This window comes from Hippopotamus amphibius, chromosome 15 (assembly GCF_030028045.1).
Source record: "Hippopotamus amphibius kiboko isolate mHipAmp2 chromosome 15, mHipAmp2.hap2, whole genome shotgun sequence".
NCBI classification, from domain to species: Eukaryota; Metazoa; Chordata; class Mammalia; order Artiodactyla; family Hippopotamidae; genus Hippopotamus; species Hippopotamus amphibius.
The window spans coordinates 53,294,509-53,312,256 of NC_080200.1; positions in this window are offsets into that span (position 1 = coordinate 53,294,509).

The window sequence follows — 17,748 nt, forward strand, 5'->3', positions numbered from 1 at the left end:
GATTTTGTTAGTTTTAGGTGTACAACAGAGTAACTTGGGGTTTTTTGCACATTATATTCCATTATAGGTTATTACAAGATTTTGGCATAATTCCCTATGCCATACAATAAATCCTTGTTACTTGTCTATTTTATGTATAGTAGTTTGTATCTGTTAATCCCATACTCCTAATTTGTCCTTCCCCCTCATCCTCTCCCCTTTGGTAACCATAGGTTTGTTTTCTATGTCCGTGAGTGTTTCTGTTTTGTATATAGATTCATTTGTATTATTTTTTTTAGATTCCACATATAAATGATATAGCATTAACAAAAATCTATATCCATCGTAGACTAGGCCTATTTACCTTCCATAGATACCACCTTTTGCATAATATACTTAAGGTCTTTCAAATCTGACATATTTCTGTCAGACATCTGAGCTTATTCTCTAGCCATGTTTTGTTTTGCTACTTGTCCTTAAAGCAAGGCATCAAAGTACAAGATCAGTATAAAGATGCAAGTATATTTCTGTTTTAGCAAAGAACAGTTAAACATCAAATTAGTAAACAATGTTGCATGCAATAGCGTGAAAAATAGCAAATACTTATAATAAATTTAACAAAAGACCTGCAGGAACTCTAGATGGAAGTTTACAAACTTTACCGAAGAAAAGGGAGACAATAGATTGATACGGTATTTATATGCATAAGCAATCTCAATATTGGTAAGATTTTTATTCTTTCCAAATTGATCTATAGATCCAATGCAAAACTTACCAAATTTAAGCATATCTTTAGCCTATGATGCAGCAATTATATTCTTGGGTATATGCTTAAAGAGAAACTAGTTCATATCTCCACCAAAATTACAAAAATGTTTATTGCCAAATTTTTTCTAATAGCCAAAATTTTAATCAATGAAATGTCCATAGTAGGTATGAAGTGAAAAATTTCCTTGCCCTAGTATAGATTAATCTCCTGTCCGTAATAGTAATAAAAAGTCAGACATAAAAGAAGCAAACCAGTATGATTCCATTTATACAGAATTTAAAATAAGCAAAATCAATCTAAGATGACAGATGTCAAAACCATGGCTAACATACTGAAGATGGAAGCAGTAATACCAACTGACAGAAAGACTAAGGAAATTTCTAGAGCTCAGGAAATTCTCTGTATCTTGGTCCAGTATTGGTTACATGAGGGTATGTACATGCAAAACTCTATCAATATATATCCTTAAGATTTTCAATTTAAGAAAATGAAAAAGAAATCACTTATAAAAACTCTTTTACATGCTACTGTTGAGTAAGGTGAATCTCTAAAAGAAGATCTTAAAGTGCAGCATTTCCCAAGTATATTAGTAAACGAATTACAGGAACTGGCTTTCAGTGTATTACGATAAGAGACAAGAAAGTGATTGAGCTAGAATAAAGTATGTAAAGGGTAGTGAATTGGTCCTGATTTCTAATTTAGGAAGAGATTAATAGATAATAACCAGGATTAGGAGACAGTCGTTAAAAATATCTTGTTCAACTAGGACCTTTGACAATGATTCAACGTATGGAAATTTTTTCATTAGAGAAATTTTAAGGGAATTAGTATAAAACTGTATCCCCATCTAAGGTCAGGAAATTTTTACTATCATGGGAACTATTGTAGAGTCTATCTTTTATTTGTCTTCCATCTGAATTTAAGCATGAATATGTATATAGTAAAATGACCCTTCTGATCGATCAAGATAAATAACATAATTTAATTATTTTATTGGAATACATTCTTGAAACATCTGGGAAACCATGGTAATTACTTTAAAACTTGATAGAGTAGGTAGACACTAAATTCCTTACATCTTATGCTGAATCTCCTCCCAGTCAACAGAACAGCTTAGCCAATCAGTTTATCTTTACACTCTCTCATTCTTCTAAATTCCTGTTCTTTACTGTAGTTGTTAAAAGAGAAATACAATTTCAAATCCCTCTCTGTCTCACTAAGCCAACTATCCTTGTCTTATTGTATGTCCTTCTTTGTTTTTGCCTGGAAAGTTAGAAAACTTTCTGAACAGATGTTCTTTTCTCCAGTATTCCCAGGCTCCAGGCCTTCCTTTACACTTCTATTAAGACAATGTTTCTAACATGAAAATCTGATCACGCTTATATTGTTTGCTGACAATTCTCCATATGCATTACAATCATATAAATATATTGTATTTTATATAAAACACAAATATTTCAAAAAATTATTAATCTGAAGATTAAATTATATTTATAAATGTGTTAATCACCCTAAGTTATCTTCTAAATATATCCTGACATTTGTGTATTTTCTTTGCATAAAATTTTGTTTTGATACATTATTAAATCAAATATAAAGAACTGCTACACTTTAGTACCTAAAAGTCCATGAGCTGTGTTTTGACAGCCAAACAATTGGACATAAAAATTTGTAGTCTTCCAATTCCATGACCTATATATCCAACTTCAATAAAATAATTCCACTATTTTACCTATAGTGGTAACATGTTATTGTCACAGTCACCCAATAGCTTCTGATAGATCTACAAATTTTAAATAGTATGCAATGCACTGTTAAGCCTGATCCCAGAATATAGGTTATTATATTAATATGCTTCTTGCATTTATTAGCTAATAACTTACCAAAGATACAAAAAGTATTTGATGCTCACAGTCATACAAGTAGAGATAATTGATATTCTATAAACAGTACATAAGTAGATATGAGAACTAAAGAATCTGATTCAAATAATTCCTTTGATCTGCAATGAAAAACTAAATAATTTATTATAAATATCAATTAGATCTAAGGGGTAAAATACAATTTAAAAAATCAATATTCTGTTAAAATAAGTTAGGTTCAAACAATTAGCAACTGCAGATCAAATCTGAAAAAAACACATAAACTATCTTAAGGAAGAAATGCAAGAAAAATTGAGTAACTTTCCAAATAATAGTGACCAAGTAAAAGACTGGGACTCTTGTCCCACGGTTAGATATTCAAGAGTTTTCAACTATTTTGATCTTAATTCAAAAATATGAAAATAGTGTTAATCCTAATGTAAGATGTTTACTTAATTTTTAATTTTAAAAATAAATTCAATAATATGCGTATGTACCAGGAAGTAATTAAATTATTAACAATCAATTTTATAATACACTCAGTTTTAAAATGAGAGGAAAGTAATTCAATAGATTTCAGTCTGGTTGCAGTATTTGAATTTGGAAGGTAAATATTATAGAGTCCATTTTTTCAATGACTTCCTTTTTATGCAATTACAATTATATATTTCATGTTGAACCTTTACAAACTAAATGACATTATTCCAATACCCACATTACTTTTTTAATATCTAGTTATGACAGGGAGTTTTCCATCACTAATGGAAACATATATTCAAATCTGGTCATTCCTTTTCAACAATTCCAGTAACTTTTGCCTATAAATTAAGCTCAACTAGTTATATTTCTTTGCTCCATTGATTTAAGGTATCTTCAGGCCTAAAAACATTAATATTAATATCTTTGATATTGCTTTAAATTTGCAAAGACTTTTAAGCTTCAAAATTATGCATTAAGATAAAATCATGTGATCATTGATATAATTCTAAAATATCTTGTAGGTTACCCAGAAAATACCCAAGATATTTTATATCCATCAATTGACTAAGTAAATAATAATAAACTTTAATAAGAAAACATCACAGATCAAAGAAAACATTTTATGGAGGAAGTATTTTGTGCTATAGACAGCCATGTAATCCTCCATCATGAGGACTGGCTTGGAGATCATCAAATTAAGCTTATTTAAAAAAAAAAAAAACAGCAAACATTGATTTCCATCAAATATATGATTTGTATTTTTACTTCTGGATTTATAGGCAGCATACTTTCGAATCAAGTATTTGATTTAGTATTTGTAAAATGCTCTAAGATAATTGAAGGTATTATACATTGCAGTGGAAATGGATTCTGGGAAAATGGTGAAATGAACATGATTCCCTTCCATTCCACTATCTTCTAAGACCAGGTAAAACGGTTGTGAGGCATACAGGAGACTGATTGAAAATGAGGTCTGGATTCTGTGACTCTCAAAGGGCCACATAACTTTTGGAGAAGCATGTAAGAGGACAAGATATGAGGATCAGAAAGTGGAAGATTTTATAAACCTTTGGTGAGAAGAGACCTGTATGCTCAAGCGGGTCAGTATATTGGCCTTATATTAGGATGCCCAGTCTCCTAAATCTCAAAAATACCAAACAAACCACCAGCAACAACAATAAAAGCATGAGATAAGTTCTTATCCCTACTGGTCTCTATGGCTGAGACCTGGGAATGGGAGAGTTTCCAAAAGGTACAATAATAATGTGCTGATGGTCTGCAGTACTGGTTCTCTAGCAGAAAGATAATTCACCTCTAATTACTTATGGGGCTATGACCACAAAGGAAGCTAATTTTTAACTCTGCTGCATAGTGGAGTCACCTGAGAATTAAAAAAAGAAAATCTCTGTTCATATCCCCTCTTCAACTCTCCATCCCAGGCCATGGAGATTCTGATTTAATTGGTATGGGGTAGACCCTAGAAATTGCGTTTTAAAAAAAGTCTACCCAGTTGATACTAATATGGAGCAAATTGAAACTTATGAGTGAGAGGGGCCATATGCCAAAATCCATACCTCGGGCCATTTGAGCTGATATAGGGGAAAATAATAACAACCTCCCATGCAGGCACATCACTTTGAGAGGGAATGATTGATCAATCAGAATAAATAGAAAACATGTTCAGGGAGAAGTGGTTCTCAGACAAGGCAATTACAAATTAAATAGGAAAAGAAAGCATAAATAAAAGGTTATTTAAGAAACTTTGTTTCAATTTTTTTCTAAATACCAACTTATTGTTTCAGTAAACCCCCATGTGACCTTGTAAAAGTGATGATCAGTGATGATCAGAAGAAAATAATTTTCCTCATTTTCTTCAATGCCCTTCTTGCCTAAGCTATATCACATGAGTTTTGTTTACCTGAAGGCAATCATTTCCTTCAGTCGTTCCACTGGCAGTCATTTCCAGTAGCGTGAGATGGTCAGGGAAGTAGAAGAATGTGTCTCTGATGCATCCTCTGCATGAACATTTCTGCACACCAAGTGAGGCAACAGTTGAAGTAGAGAGAAAAGTGAAATTAAATACACGATTATTTTTAATCAGAATGGAATCAAGGGTTCATATCCCTAGTCTATACCTTTTTTAATTTTTAAGTATTTATTTTATTGTTTGCTTGTTTATTTATTGGCTGCATAGGTTCTTAGTTGTGGCATACAGGATCTTCTTTGCAGCATGCGGGATCTTTCGTTGCAATGCATGGGCTCATCGCTGCTGTGCTCAGACTTCTCTCTAGTTGTGGCCTGCAGGTTTTTTCTCTCTAGTTGTGGTGCATGGGCTCCAGAGTGTGGGCTCTGTAGTTTGCAGCATGCAGGCTCTGCAGCTGAGGCACGTGGGCTCAGTAGTTGTGGTAAGAGGGCTTAGTTGCCCCGCAGCATGTGAGATCTTAGTTCCCCCACCAGGAATCAAACCACCATCCCTGAATTGCAGGACAGATTCCCTATCAGGGAAGTCCCATAAGCACATGATTTTTGAGTGCTTAAAATAGCCAAGTTAAAGTGTGGTATATAAATGTAATGGAATTATTTTGAAAATTCAGCAGTTAAGAGGCAAAAAGAATGAAAATAGGGAAAATGAGGGCACTGTTTTACCAGTGTTGTAAGATCCATCTTAAGCTGGTTTTGAAGTTGATTTTGAAGAATCACCTGGGAGTGAATCTGTATTCTTGAAGATGGAATTTAAAGGGAACATTTAAAGGGAAAGAGAAGGAATTGAGTCGTTGTTTATTCCTGCATCTTCAGACAAAGAATTTGGATTATAAATGTCAGTGACAGAGTTAAATTCTAAGTTGGTATTCAGAACTGCCTTAAGTTGGTAAGAGACTTTAGGTTGTGTGTCCACGGACAGTTTAAATAAAAGTAACTTTCATGCTTTAATGATCCACATATATGCCAAAGTATATTGATCTGACCTGATCACAGAAGCACGAAGCATAGATATCTCTAATTAATGCATAAATTCACCAGACACCTTATGTGCTATCAGATGCATTTTCCATTTATGGTCTTTATCAGGAAAGACAAAGTAGTGGATTTAAAATTCTTGGAATATGTATTTGATTTCCACCCTCAGAAACAATAAACATTAATATTGGGGGTGCATACTCTTTATTAAACAGCGTAGGAAAAACCCAAATCACTGAATTACAAATTAGCCTTTTCCTAAGGGTATTATAATGCTGCGAATTCAATTGTTTTGCTATACTCTTCACTTTTTTTTTTCTGTAACGCAAATATAATTAGAATAAGAAATAACGTTGAAGGAATTGGTAGAGGTAGGCAGGACACCGAGGCTTGTAATACAGGAAGCAATGTTTATTGTACAGGTACAGGCCCAGTGGACTCACATCCAAAGACTGAGCCCCAAAACAAAGAAAAGTTTCCCCTTTTATAAACCAGTTCCCGCACTTTTTGGGAGCCTATAGCTATGTTTATCTAGGCAGGGGCAAGGTACAGAGGCCAGAGTGCAGAAGTTAGCTTTTCCCTTATCTCCTTGACTCAGATGTCTGGGCTGTTTATGGCAGGATCTCTGTAAAAGAGGCCATAAGTTACTTATTCCCTGAGGCTTGCATTCTCTTCTGTTTGCCTCTTCCTTCCCTGCTTTTGTTACTAACCTGCCTCAATACAGCAAGCTATTGAAATTATGTCTTACTACAAAAGTAGTCCATAAGTCCTTTAAAGAAAATCATGTAAACTTTCAGTTAATACTTTGTGGAGGCATACTATTTTCTACCTTCTCCTGAAAAGTATTCCACAATTAACTCTCTTTAAAACTACAGTATAATGACTATCCCCATGATTTCAAGAATGAGAAAGACAAACATTTATGTTTAGGGTATAATCAAATTATTCATACATAGATTTTTTTCAGTGACTTTATTTAACTTAGGAAACAGCAATGAAATGTGTCTGCCTTGCAAACCAGTACAAAATACATATTTTTAATGAATCATTCTGATTATTTTCCAGAAGATTCTATAGTGAGCATTAATTAACACAGTCAAATGGTATTATATATCCACATCTTGTAAAATCTGGTCAGTGTGCTTTGCTCTTTCCCCCTTTTTCCCATGGGGGAGAGAGGGATCGCTTCTCTTTTAGTAATTACAGGTTTTTGTTTCGTTTTTAAGGAAATCCTTTAGCAACTGAATAGATATTTTCTGGAATTTGGAAGACTCTGGATCAAAAGGGCAAAGAAGAATAATGGATGATGAAACCAGAACCTACAGAGCTAATAAAGGGTAGCCTAATACAATGTTAAATGACATGGATTCTGCACGCAGACTGCCTAGGACTTGAACTCTGATGTTGCCACTTATTAGATCTATGATGTTAGCAAGTTACCAAAATTTTGTGCTCAGTTTCCTTATCTGTATGATGGCCATAATATAGGACCACTTCATATGGCTATTGTGAGTATCAAGTATTTAGAGTAATACCTAGTCCATACTAATTACCATGTAAATATATGCTCAATGCATAATAAGAGGCTGTTACTCTTTCAACTTTTCTCATTCTTTCTCACATCTGCTTTTTCCTCTACATTCTTGTTCTGTTTTTCTATCTTTCACTATACTATAGCTTTTTCTTACTGTTCATTGTTTTGGCTACATATGGCCGTGCCAGCACTCAATAAAGACAGATTAGTATTACTTTAGGGATACTGGCTAGTTTGAAATTTAAGGAAATGATATCTCTATTGGCTAAACTTACATCAGGAATGTAGTAGTGGTCTCATCAGAGATAGTGTATGTGTTCTACTACCTCTTTTCTCCTATTTTATTGAAGGCTATCATAAATTAGAAAAAAATGCAATGCAATAAGCAAGTTGTTTGCAACATATATTCACTTTATAAAATAAACAATTGACTGTGCATTTAATTTTACATCTTGTAACACCTACTGAATCCATCAATTTTATATAATCGCATCAATAACTTGCTAGTTCCTAAAATAACATTTCTCCAAAAAGCAGATAAATAATAAATTGTTACTACACACAAAAAATGGGGTCATTCATTTGTGAATTGCAATACATAAATGTCTTAAAGCCTAATTACTGGAAAATTACAGTAAAAACACTCTTTCCATGTACATATGCATCACTGTAATGAAGTAGTTTGCCAAGTAATCCACAACGAATTAGGTCTATAAAGATGAAATTAATCCTCCTGACAGTCATAAATCAAAAGCAGGAATGACAAAACTCCAAGATAGCAAACAACTCAAGACAGTACTGATGATGTCTTGATACTGATAACGAAGGTTTCTCCCTAAAAAACTCTAAAAACTTAAATCCTAAACAGCTGTTTGTGTATAATAAGAATGTTGCCAACTTATGTTTCACATCCAGGCTTTTTTAATATACAGTTAATCTTCATTATTTGTCAATTCCATGTTTGTGAATTTGCCTGTATCTACAATGTATTTCTAACCCCAAAATTAATATTCAGAGAGCTTATCACGGTCACTTGAGAACATGTGCAGAGCGGCAAAAAGGTTGAGTCGCTCAAAGTTCTCGTTCCCAGCAAGACAACCCTCTCTCTTCTGTTTCAGTTCTCCCACTGTAAAATGTGTCATTCTCATGATCTGTTTAATGCCATATTTCCTACATTTTTGTGCTTTTTGTTAGTGCTTTTGCTGTTTAAAATGCCCCCAAACCATAGTGCAGAAATATAGTCTAGTGTCCCTAAACACAAGAAGGCTCTGATGTAGTTTATGGAGAAAATACATGTGTTAGTTAAGCTTTTTAAGGCATTAGTTGTGTTGCCCTTGGGTGTGGGTTCAATGTTAATGAATCAATAACACTATTCATCCAGGGAGGAAAAAAAGAAATTTACTAATCTGTACATGAGGCTGCTTCATGGAGTGCTAAAGTCACACCTACAGTGAATGAAGACACTATGGAAAAGATAGAAAAGAGGTTACATTTGTGGATGCATGAGGTGATAACCAATTTAAAAGCTTAGTGGACAGCATTGCTGTCAGGCTGAAAGCCAAATACATTTTAGGTCACTTTACCCAGGGTCAAGAAAATGTTAGGAGAAAAGGCTACTGAGTTATTATAAAGAAATACTGCACCCAATTAATTATTTGTAAGAACTATACATTAAATAAGATCTCTTTTAATAGAAACACACATAAAACAAGATTATTTATTGATTGGTTAACAAAAGTGTTGTGACCAGTAGCTTGAAGGAAATTAACCTCGAATTTCTCCCAGGAGAAATGGCTTACTATTTGCTAATTCTACTTACCCTAATTATTTCCTTTATCAGGCTAGTAGCTACTATTTACCTTTTGGATTTATATTTTCTTACCCAGACCAAGAGGAGCAATTCTACTCAAAATCAATTGCTTAATACCCGGTATTAATATAATTCTCTCTTATTTGATTTTCTTATCTCCAGCCACTTCCTCTTTCAACCTGTCCTGCTAATCACAAAATATTTGTTTACTTATTTTTAAAAAATTCATTGAGTATAGAAAATATTTTACTCAGGTTGCTTTCTCACTCAAGAACCTAAAATATTTGTCGATTGTCAACTCATAGTTGGTTATATTTTTGGTTATTTAAAATTATATTTAATGTTCTGTCTCTACCCTACCCAGTCTTATTTCTCACTGTGTCTATACATGCATTCTCTGATCAAGTGTTGTGTCTTGTTGCATTTTGATAAACTTCATGTGTTTTCATATCTCGAATTTGCTTATGTTCAAAACACGGATGAAACTCAGCAACAAGCATCAGGGTAGAAGAAAAAAAGAAAAAGAAATGGGATAGAAAGATTTTCCAGGCAGGTTTCTGCAGCCTAAACTCAGGAAGTCCAGTGTACAGTATCAAAATGAGTATTGCAAACTCCACTTTTGTTTTTCTGATCATCTGTTATCAATACAGGCAAATTAAGTTGGTAGACTTTATGGATATTTTGTGCATTTATGCCAGTAGTGACTTTTTTGAGAATTTACTCCATATATAATAGCCAGTTCCTAGGATTATGAGAATAGTAATCAACAATCTAAAAGAGAGGAGAAATATGAACTTGTTTGAATTTCAATACCTTTGTCACATAGTCTGAAAGTCAGAGAAGTGTTCAATTTCCTGAAGTGTTGAGATGCAACTTGAAGGAGTAGCCAAGCAACGTGCAGGGGTTCAAGCCTGACGTGAAATGGAACTGATGTATTTGAGGGTCCAGGTGTCATCTTAAGCTGACTTTAGGTCCAATCTAATGTCTAATGTAGACCCGAACCACTAAAGGGCTAATACTCTTGATAATACTTCTTTCATTGATCAAAATTGTGTCATAGAAGAAGGAATTTGGGACAATAGATTGAAGAAAATAGCAACTTCAGCTACTGAGTTTAGGAGAGAGAAGTTTTGATTATCTTTACCTATGATACTTGATCTACATGCCCCACATATACTTCAGCCCTTCTCCACACACATAAAATAATAGATTTATTGCTATAATATGTGCTTATCTTATGGAAAAACCAATGGAAAGTGAGAACAGATAAACTATGTAAAGTAATTATTTGTTTCTTTACATTTTATGTCAATTATTTTCTATCTTAGTTATTTTATTTTTGTTTCTTTCCATTTTATAAATATTGACAAATATTAAGAAATGTACTTAAATAATAAATTAATATGCATAATTTGTTTGTCCTACCTTGGTCTTAGATGCAAGAAGTCAATCAAAGATTTGTTCAAGGATATTAAAGCTTTATATTTTTTCAAAAATATCTCATTTTTAAGTTTTACAAATAATATGTATGCTCTACACTTATGAAATTCACAAGAATGGAAGCATTTCTTTCATCACCATCCAGTTTTTTAAAAAATCCTTAAAGTTTTATCAGAGTTAGAACCATAACCTTTCCTGGCATTTCCATAGAAATATGAATTTCTGCATTACTAATGCATTTGAGAGAATACTAAAATGCTTGAATGCAATGGGAAGCATCCCTCTCTTCCTCTTAAGAACATTGTGACAACAAAGTATTTTGTGTTGCTTAGAAATGAATAAGGTGTCTTCTTATATTTAACTCATTAATTCATTGAGTAATTTTTATTGACTTATACTATGTCACAAACATTGTTCTAGGCTTGACAGATTCATCACTGAATAAAACAGACAAATATCTCTGCCCTCCTGAAGTTTTAATTATATAAATGTCTCCGAGAAAGAGGAAAGAGTAAAACTATTTTATTTTTAAAGCCAGGACAAGAAGAAAATGTGGTTTATAATATACCCGAGAGATCCTGAATAAATCTTTTTTTACAGTAAGAATTATATTTTGTTCCCCCACCTACTGGCTTTTATTGGCAGCTTCATAATTTATATATGAATGCATTTGGAATTTTCTCTGGATCACTTCCATTGTGGTACATATTTGGAAAAGTTTAAAATAAACTTTGTCCATAGATCATATCAAACTCATGAATAAATCATGAATACATATTGCCTTTTCTTAAGTAAAATAATACACATATACAAATAAATAGGTATGTACTTTGTATATTTACACATATATTTGTAAATACATAATGGGAAACATTTATTGCCTTAAATAGGAACAGAAATCATTTTCAAAGCACTTACAAAATATTATTTTATGCAACTTTCTGTACAAATAAGAAAAATACATAACATTTTAATCAGTCACACGACTCCTCTAACAAGATTTTTTACAATCTGCTTATTTTTAGTCCTTTCATTTACTCAAGAAATGTAATTTAAATTCTATGCTATGTAAGAAGGAAATACATTCTGAAAGCTTTTCAGAGTTCACTTTTAAAAGACTTTTTCAGCGTTGGAAACCATAATTGATAATTAATACACTCAGAATGCTATTCTTCAGCCTTCAGTAGTATAATTGTTTTTTGCTTGAATGATTATTCATGCGCAGCTCACTAAAGTGGATAACATGGGGAGGAAACAGGAAGAAACCAAGTAAGGATACAGGGAGGAAAACATTTAAACGACAAGAAAAAAAATGGGTTTACTTAGTTTTTGTTTGGCACTTAGCAGGTTTTTAATAAATGTATGCTTGCAACTACATCCATCAGACTAAAAGAAATGTACCTATCTAAGTGTTTTACAGAAGTTTTTTAAATAGAACTGCATCTGAAACACTTTGTGTTGCTGGTGTGTGGGCAACTACTTATTCAAAAAATACAAGTCTAGAATGAGTAATTATGGTTTAATTTCTTAAAAACATAATAGATTTTATTCAGTTATTAATGATTTTGAGTATAATGGCTTAATAGATCTCTGTTATGACAATAAAAGAAAATTATAAAAAAGTAAAGTCACTTAACCCTTTGGACTTCATGATTCAAGACATTCAGTGTCATCTATAGATCATCCCAAGACTGAGGCTCATTCTTGAAATTCAGTCCCCAGGATCATTTTCATGTGTAATTTTATTTTCTACCTCTTCAATTATTAGTAGTGAAAAAACTTTAGATAAATTAAAAAATTCATATCAAAGATGATTCATATCATACTCTCTAGACCCCGGCTATAAATGAGGATAGCATTTATTGACCATGTGATATGCGTCATGAACTGCTAAAGGTGTTTTTCTCATGCCCTTTAAATCCTCCCACAATCCTATTTTATATGTCTTAATACAGCCAATTTATAGATAAGGATGGAGAAGTTCACAGAGGTTTCAATAATCAGAATTTATCAAGAAACAGAATTCAAGTAGCTTCAAATTCCAGGTTCTTTTATATTACAAAGTAACCTCTCTTCAGAACACATTGGGTTAGAAACTGGCTAATATAATTTCTTATTGATTGCAATAATAATATTTTAGTGTTCTGATTTTTCAGGTCATTAATGAACATTATTTTAATGTATTTCAATCCTAGAAAATGTATTGAATAGAACGATTCGGGGGATCATATGAACAATGCTTATTTTGATGATCTAAATAAACAATGCTTATTTAGATGGCTATTAATATAAAATTGTATTTGTCTTTAAAGGTCATTTTTATCACAGGTTATATGTAATTCAATTTAGGTATCATGACCTAAGGCCAATCAAATGTTTTATTTAAGTAATTAATATTACCTCTCTATTGTAATTTAGAAATGAACTTTATGTATTTCTCATTAAAAAACATGAAATCATAACTGCATTTTCAATTCTAGCACTTACCAGACCCATAAGCTTTGGCAACTTATTACCCTTTCTGGCTCTCAGTTCTCTCAGCTGTAAAATAAGTAAAATAAGAAATGTTTACATCATAGTGTTGTGGGTATTAAATGAGTTTGTACATTTAAAAAAAAATAGCAAGACAAGTCATACACATAATTATAACCTGATAAATGTTAGCTACAGTTAGAGTTATTTCTCACCTATCTCTCTTGACAAAACTCAGTGTAAGAGAAACAGTGAACATTCCTTTTATATTAAATGGTCTAATTTTATCATTTAAATGCAGGCACTTTATTTTTTAAAGTAAAATTGTATGCATTTGTTTTATCTCCTGCTTTATATTGAATATTATAATTGTATTACAATTTTAAAATTAACGTCAGGTTATGTTTCTAGTAAGTTCCTTGCAGCATGGAGATCTTATTTTATTTTTTTCCACTAAGTTAGAACACTATTGACTAAGAGATTAGTGTATCAGCCACAATATAAAGTCATAAATATTACTATCTTTTATTAAATTATAACAATGAAATTTAATTTTGTTTGCTGTTTGAAAGCTAGCTAAAATTGCTTTCAAGGTGCTTTATGGAACTGCTTATTAGCTTCTGGAAGAAATATGTGCACATGTTTGTTGGTCACATATGATGCTTCCATCATCATTAACCATGGCTGGTTTAGTGGAGATCGTTATTTAACTGATGCAAAAGAATTATAGGTAAGTTTCTTTGTCATTTCTTCATGAAAGATTAACACTTACGACCACAAAACAAATTATCTTTATTAAGGTATTTTTGAGGTAAAGCATTGGCATTTGTTCAAAAATAATCCAAAAAAAATCCAAATAGATATTGTCTTAGCAGGTATCAACAAATAATTATAAGGGCAAAACTTTTAAAAAGTATTTAAAATATTTCCAGTCAGGAACAGGAAAACATATTTGAAAACTACAGTTTTAAAATTTCCTTCAAATGTGAATATGAGGCTATGAAAATACAAAATCATATTTTACATAATAAGCTCTGACACATTAAATAAGCTCATTGATCTTTTATACTGATTTTTCTCTCAACATATAAAATATTTTAAGGATTTCTTTTAAATTTTTTGTCAAATATCTTACATATTTCAGTGTAATTCAATAAACATTTATTTGGCACTTACAATTTCAAAAAGTTGCTATATTCTAGGGGAAATATATTTAATAAAATGCATTTGCTACCCTGCAAGCACTTATTGATTACCAGTAGGAAGATGTAAGGTATATTATATTAGATCTTAAAGAAGGAAGTATCCACAAGGTGCTAAGTGAATACATAAGGGACAGTTAGATCTATCTTCAATTTTCAGGGGAGCCTTAAGAAATTTCCCTATCAGCAACATTTCCCCAAATGTAATTATAAAAATTTCAATAGCTATCCCTCATGTGTGCCATATAAATGTCAGCCACTTCAATTACAGTCTCCACAATACCCACAGCAACACTGCAAGGGAGACAATATAATCCCTAGTTTACAGGTGAGGAAACTGGCATTCAAATATATTGTATAATTTACAAAGATTGCACATTACTAAGTGAAGATCCAAGAATCAAATATAAAAACAAAAATACAGTATCATAGTCATAGTATTAGATGGTCTTACTGGCGAGTTTCTATACAAATTTCACTGTTGCTTCAACCCCACTTACACTCCTCACCTTTTCTTACAGAAAAAGGGATAAGTATCTCTTCCTCTTGAAACTGAGTCCAAGGAATTTAGTTATTTATTGTAAGTATTGCTCTTAGTCTGAGAGAATTCTGGCAATCAGAACATCAGGAGTGAACATTTACTGTCTTAAGCTGAAAAATGTTAATAATGTCACAAAAAGTTTGTTTTTATTGATGATTTTTCAATAACAACATGTAGTAAGATGATCCACTTAATGAGAAAGATTCCCCCATAGTAATGAAAAAAATGTTGAAAAGAGCTTTCAAGTCAATAAAAGCATAAGCTCATGTTTATTATTTTGAATGTTCATTACTTAGATGTTTTTAAATTCTGCTGTGATGATTTTTCATGTTCTGACAAAAGGCCCTTTGTTATGCACACTTTAGAAAAAGAATCCCCTCTAATACGATTTTACTTGATTTAATTCACATATTCCATTTAAGATATCAACATACTTATGCTTAGTGAATAGTACAGGTTCATAAATATTTTAAATTGATACCATGTACCATTAACTTCTACACCCACTAAGCATATATTTCTTATTTCTCTCGTCTTTTAAAATGAGATAGTCATGAGATTCTTCTACATCTAATTAATCCAATAGATAAAAGATCCAATGATCATGCATTTATTTTTCATGTAGCTGAATATTCTCATTTGAAATTTATTACCAAAGGCAACTCTGAAAATTATATATAAACTGAAAATAATTAAAAATGTGAATTGAGACAGTGTCACTAAATTTAGCATTAGTAGAGTAGCAAAATGGCAAACAAAGCCTCCTGAAAAATATTGATAAAGTCTGGTCCTAAAACTCTTGAAGACTATAAATTTGGGAATCTGTTTCCTGAACATCATCTCTAGGTTATATACTAGTTATATACTAGTCAAGAGAAGAGCACAGTTAGCTAGTATCTAGGTTGCAGCCATGTCTTCTTAATTAGGGATGGTTTGCTGCATATTTATCTCCAAATGTAAAGGACTCAAGGCAGCAGAGAGCCCAAGAAGTTGTTATTGGGCCAGTTAAGGTAGAACGACTACCTTGAGGGCCAGCGAACAGTTTGTAAATTACATGGAAAAGCTGTGAGTTTATAGGAAAAGGATGAGAATTAACACCATAGTTTGCACTGCCATTAGAAGGTGGGATAGCTCATTTTGTACAAAGCTTTAGCCAGCTTGGTGTAAAGTGGCACACTTACACCCAGTGACACTTTCTCAAGGTAGCAATGGAAGCCACCAACCACAGTAGAAAGAAATGTTCTGATGGCATGAAACTTTTTTTTGGCCAGAATTCACTTATTCATTCATTTTTTCATTAATTCTTCTCAGCTAGTATTATTGTGAGTCTTTCTAAAGTGCAGGGGATACCACAGGGAGAAAAAAAAATGTCCCTGCTTTAGACTGGCTCACTATCTAGTGGGAAACACATACACACAGACAGATAAAGAAAACAAACTTTTAGTGAGCATACAAGTAGAAGTGGTTGATTTTATAAAACAACCCATGGAAACTTTCCCAGAAGAAGTGATAATTGAATTTTATCTAAACAGAGTAGTAGAAATTAATGAAGGGAATATAGAGGGGATTATTCCTGACAGAGAGTATGATGTCTACAAAAAAGCAGAAGCATGGAACTGTTTAAGAAATTAGGTTTGAAGAGTGGAAACCTGCTTGCCACAAGTTGAGAACACATTATTTCTTCCAAAGCCATACAGCATCTGTGAAATGCTAAGCAGCCACATTTTAAGACTACTGTTTTCTTTCCAATAACACTCTGAAACCACTTTTATTTTCCCATTCATTACCAGAGAAAACAAATTTCTAGGCCACTCTTGTCTCATGACAGCACACAGTTTCTAATTAATGTTTCTCTTAATCCTGCTTTCTAAACAGTAACTAATTTCAAACCTTTCCATCCTTTCCTTGGACTGTCCTCAGAATCCATCAGCCCTGTCCCACACCTTACAGAATATATTTCTCTTCTCCCTCTCTGAGTAGTAAGCATTCCACTGTTTCTCTGTGATGCCCCTCATTGCTGCGGCCAGTCATAAAGTCTGATTTTGTTACCCTACAAGCTTGTGTATTACTGTCTTTTGCTATTTGCGTTTAACAAGATAAGAAAGTAAGTAGTCAAATTAAGAAGGATCTTGTAGGACCCCTGGAAAATACAGCTTCATGATTAAGAGTGCAGACTCTATCCAAATTGCTGAGTTTGAATCTATCCTATATCACTGACTAGCTCTATAATCAACTAGCTTAACCTGTACTTGTCTCAATTTCTTCATCTGTTAATAGGACAATAATAGTACTTCCTTTAGAGAGTTGTGTGTTTGTGTTTTTAATCGAGTTAATATATGCAATAAGTTTAGAAAGACAGCTACATATGTTAGTTATTATGTATTATGTTAAGAAACTTGGATCTCCTTTTTATAAGCTATGAGTAGGAATATGAATACATGTAACTCTTAGACAGTTAGGCACCTGAGTATTGAAAATATTTAAGAGGGCATAGGTGGAAACAAGGGTATCAGTTAAGAGCCTGTTAAGATAAACTTTATGAATAATTGAGGTAGATTCCTGAAGGTAAGGTCAGAACAAACAGGTTGACTGAAATATTTGAGACCTGACATCAGCTAGGCCTTGTTATTTATTATATATGCCTGCCTGCAGACATGCATGAAATGTTTGTATGTTCATGCTGTGATTGAAATATAATTGT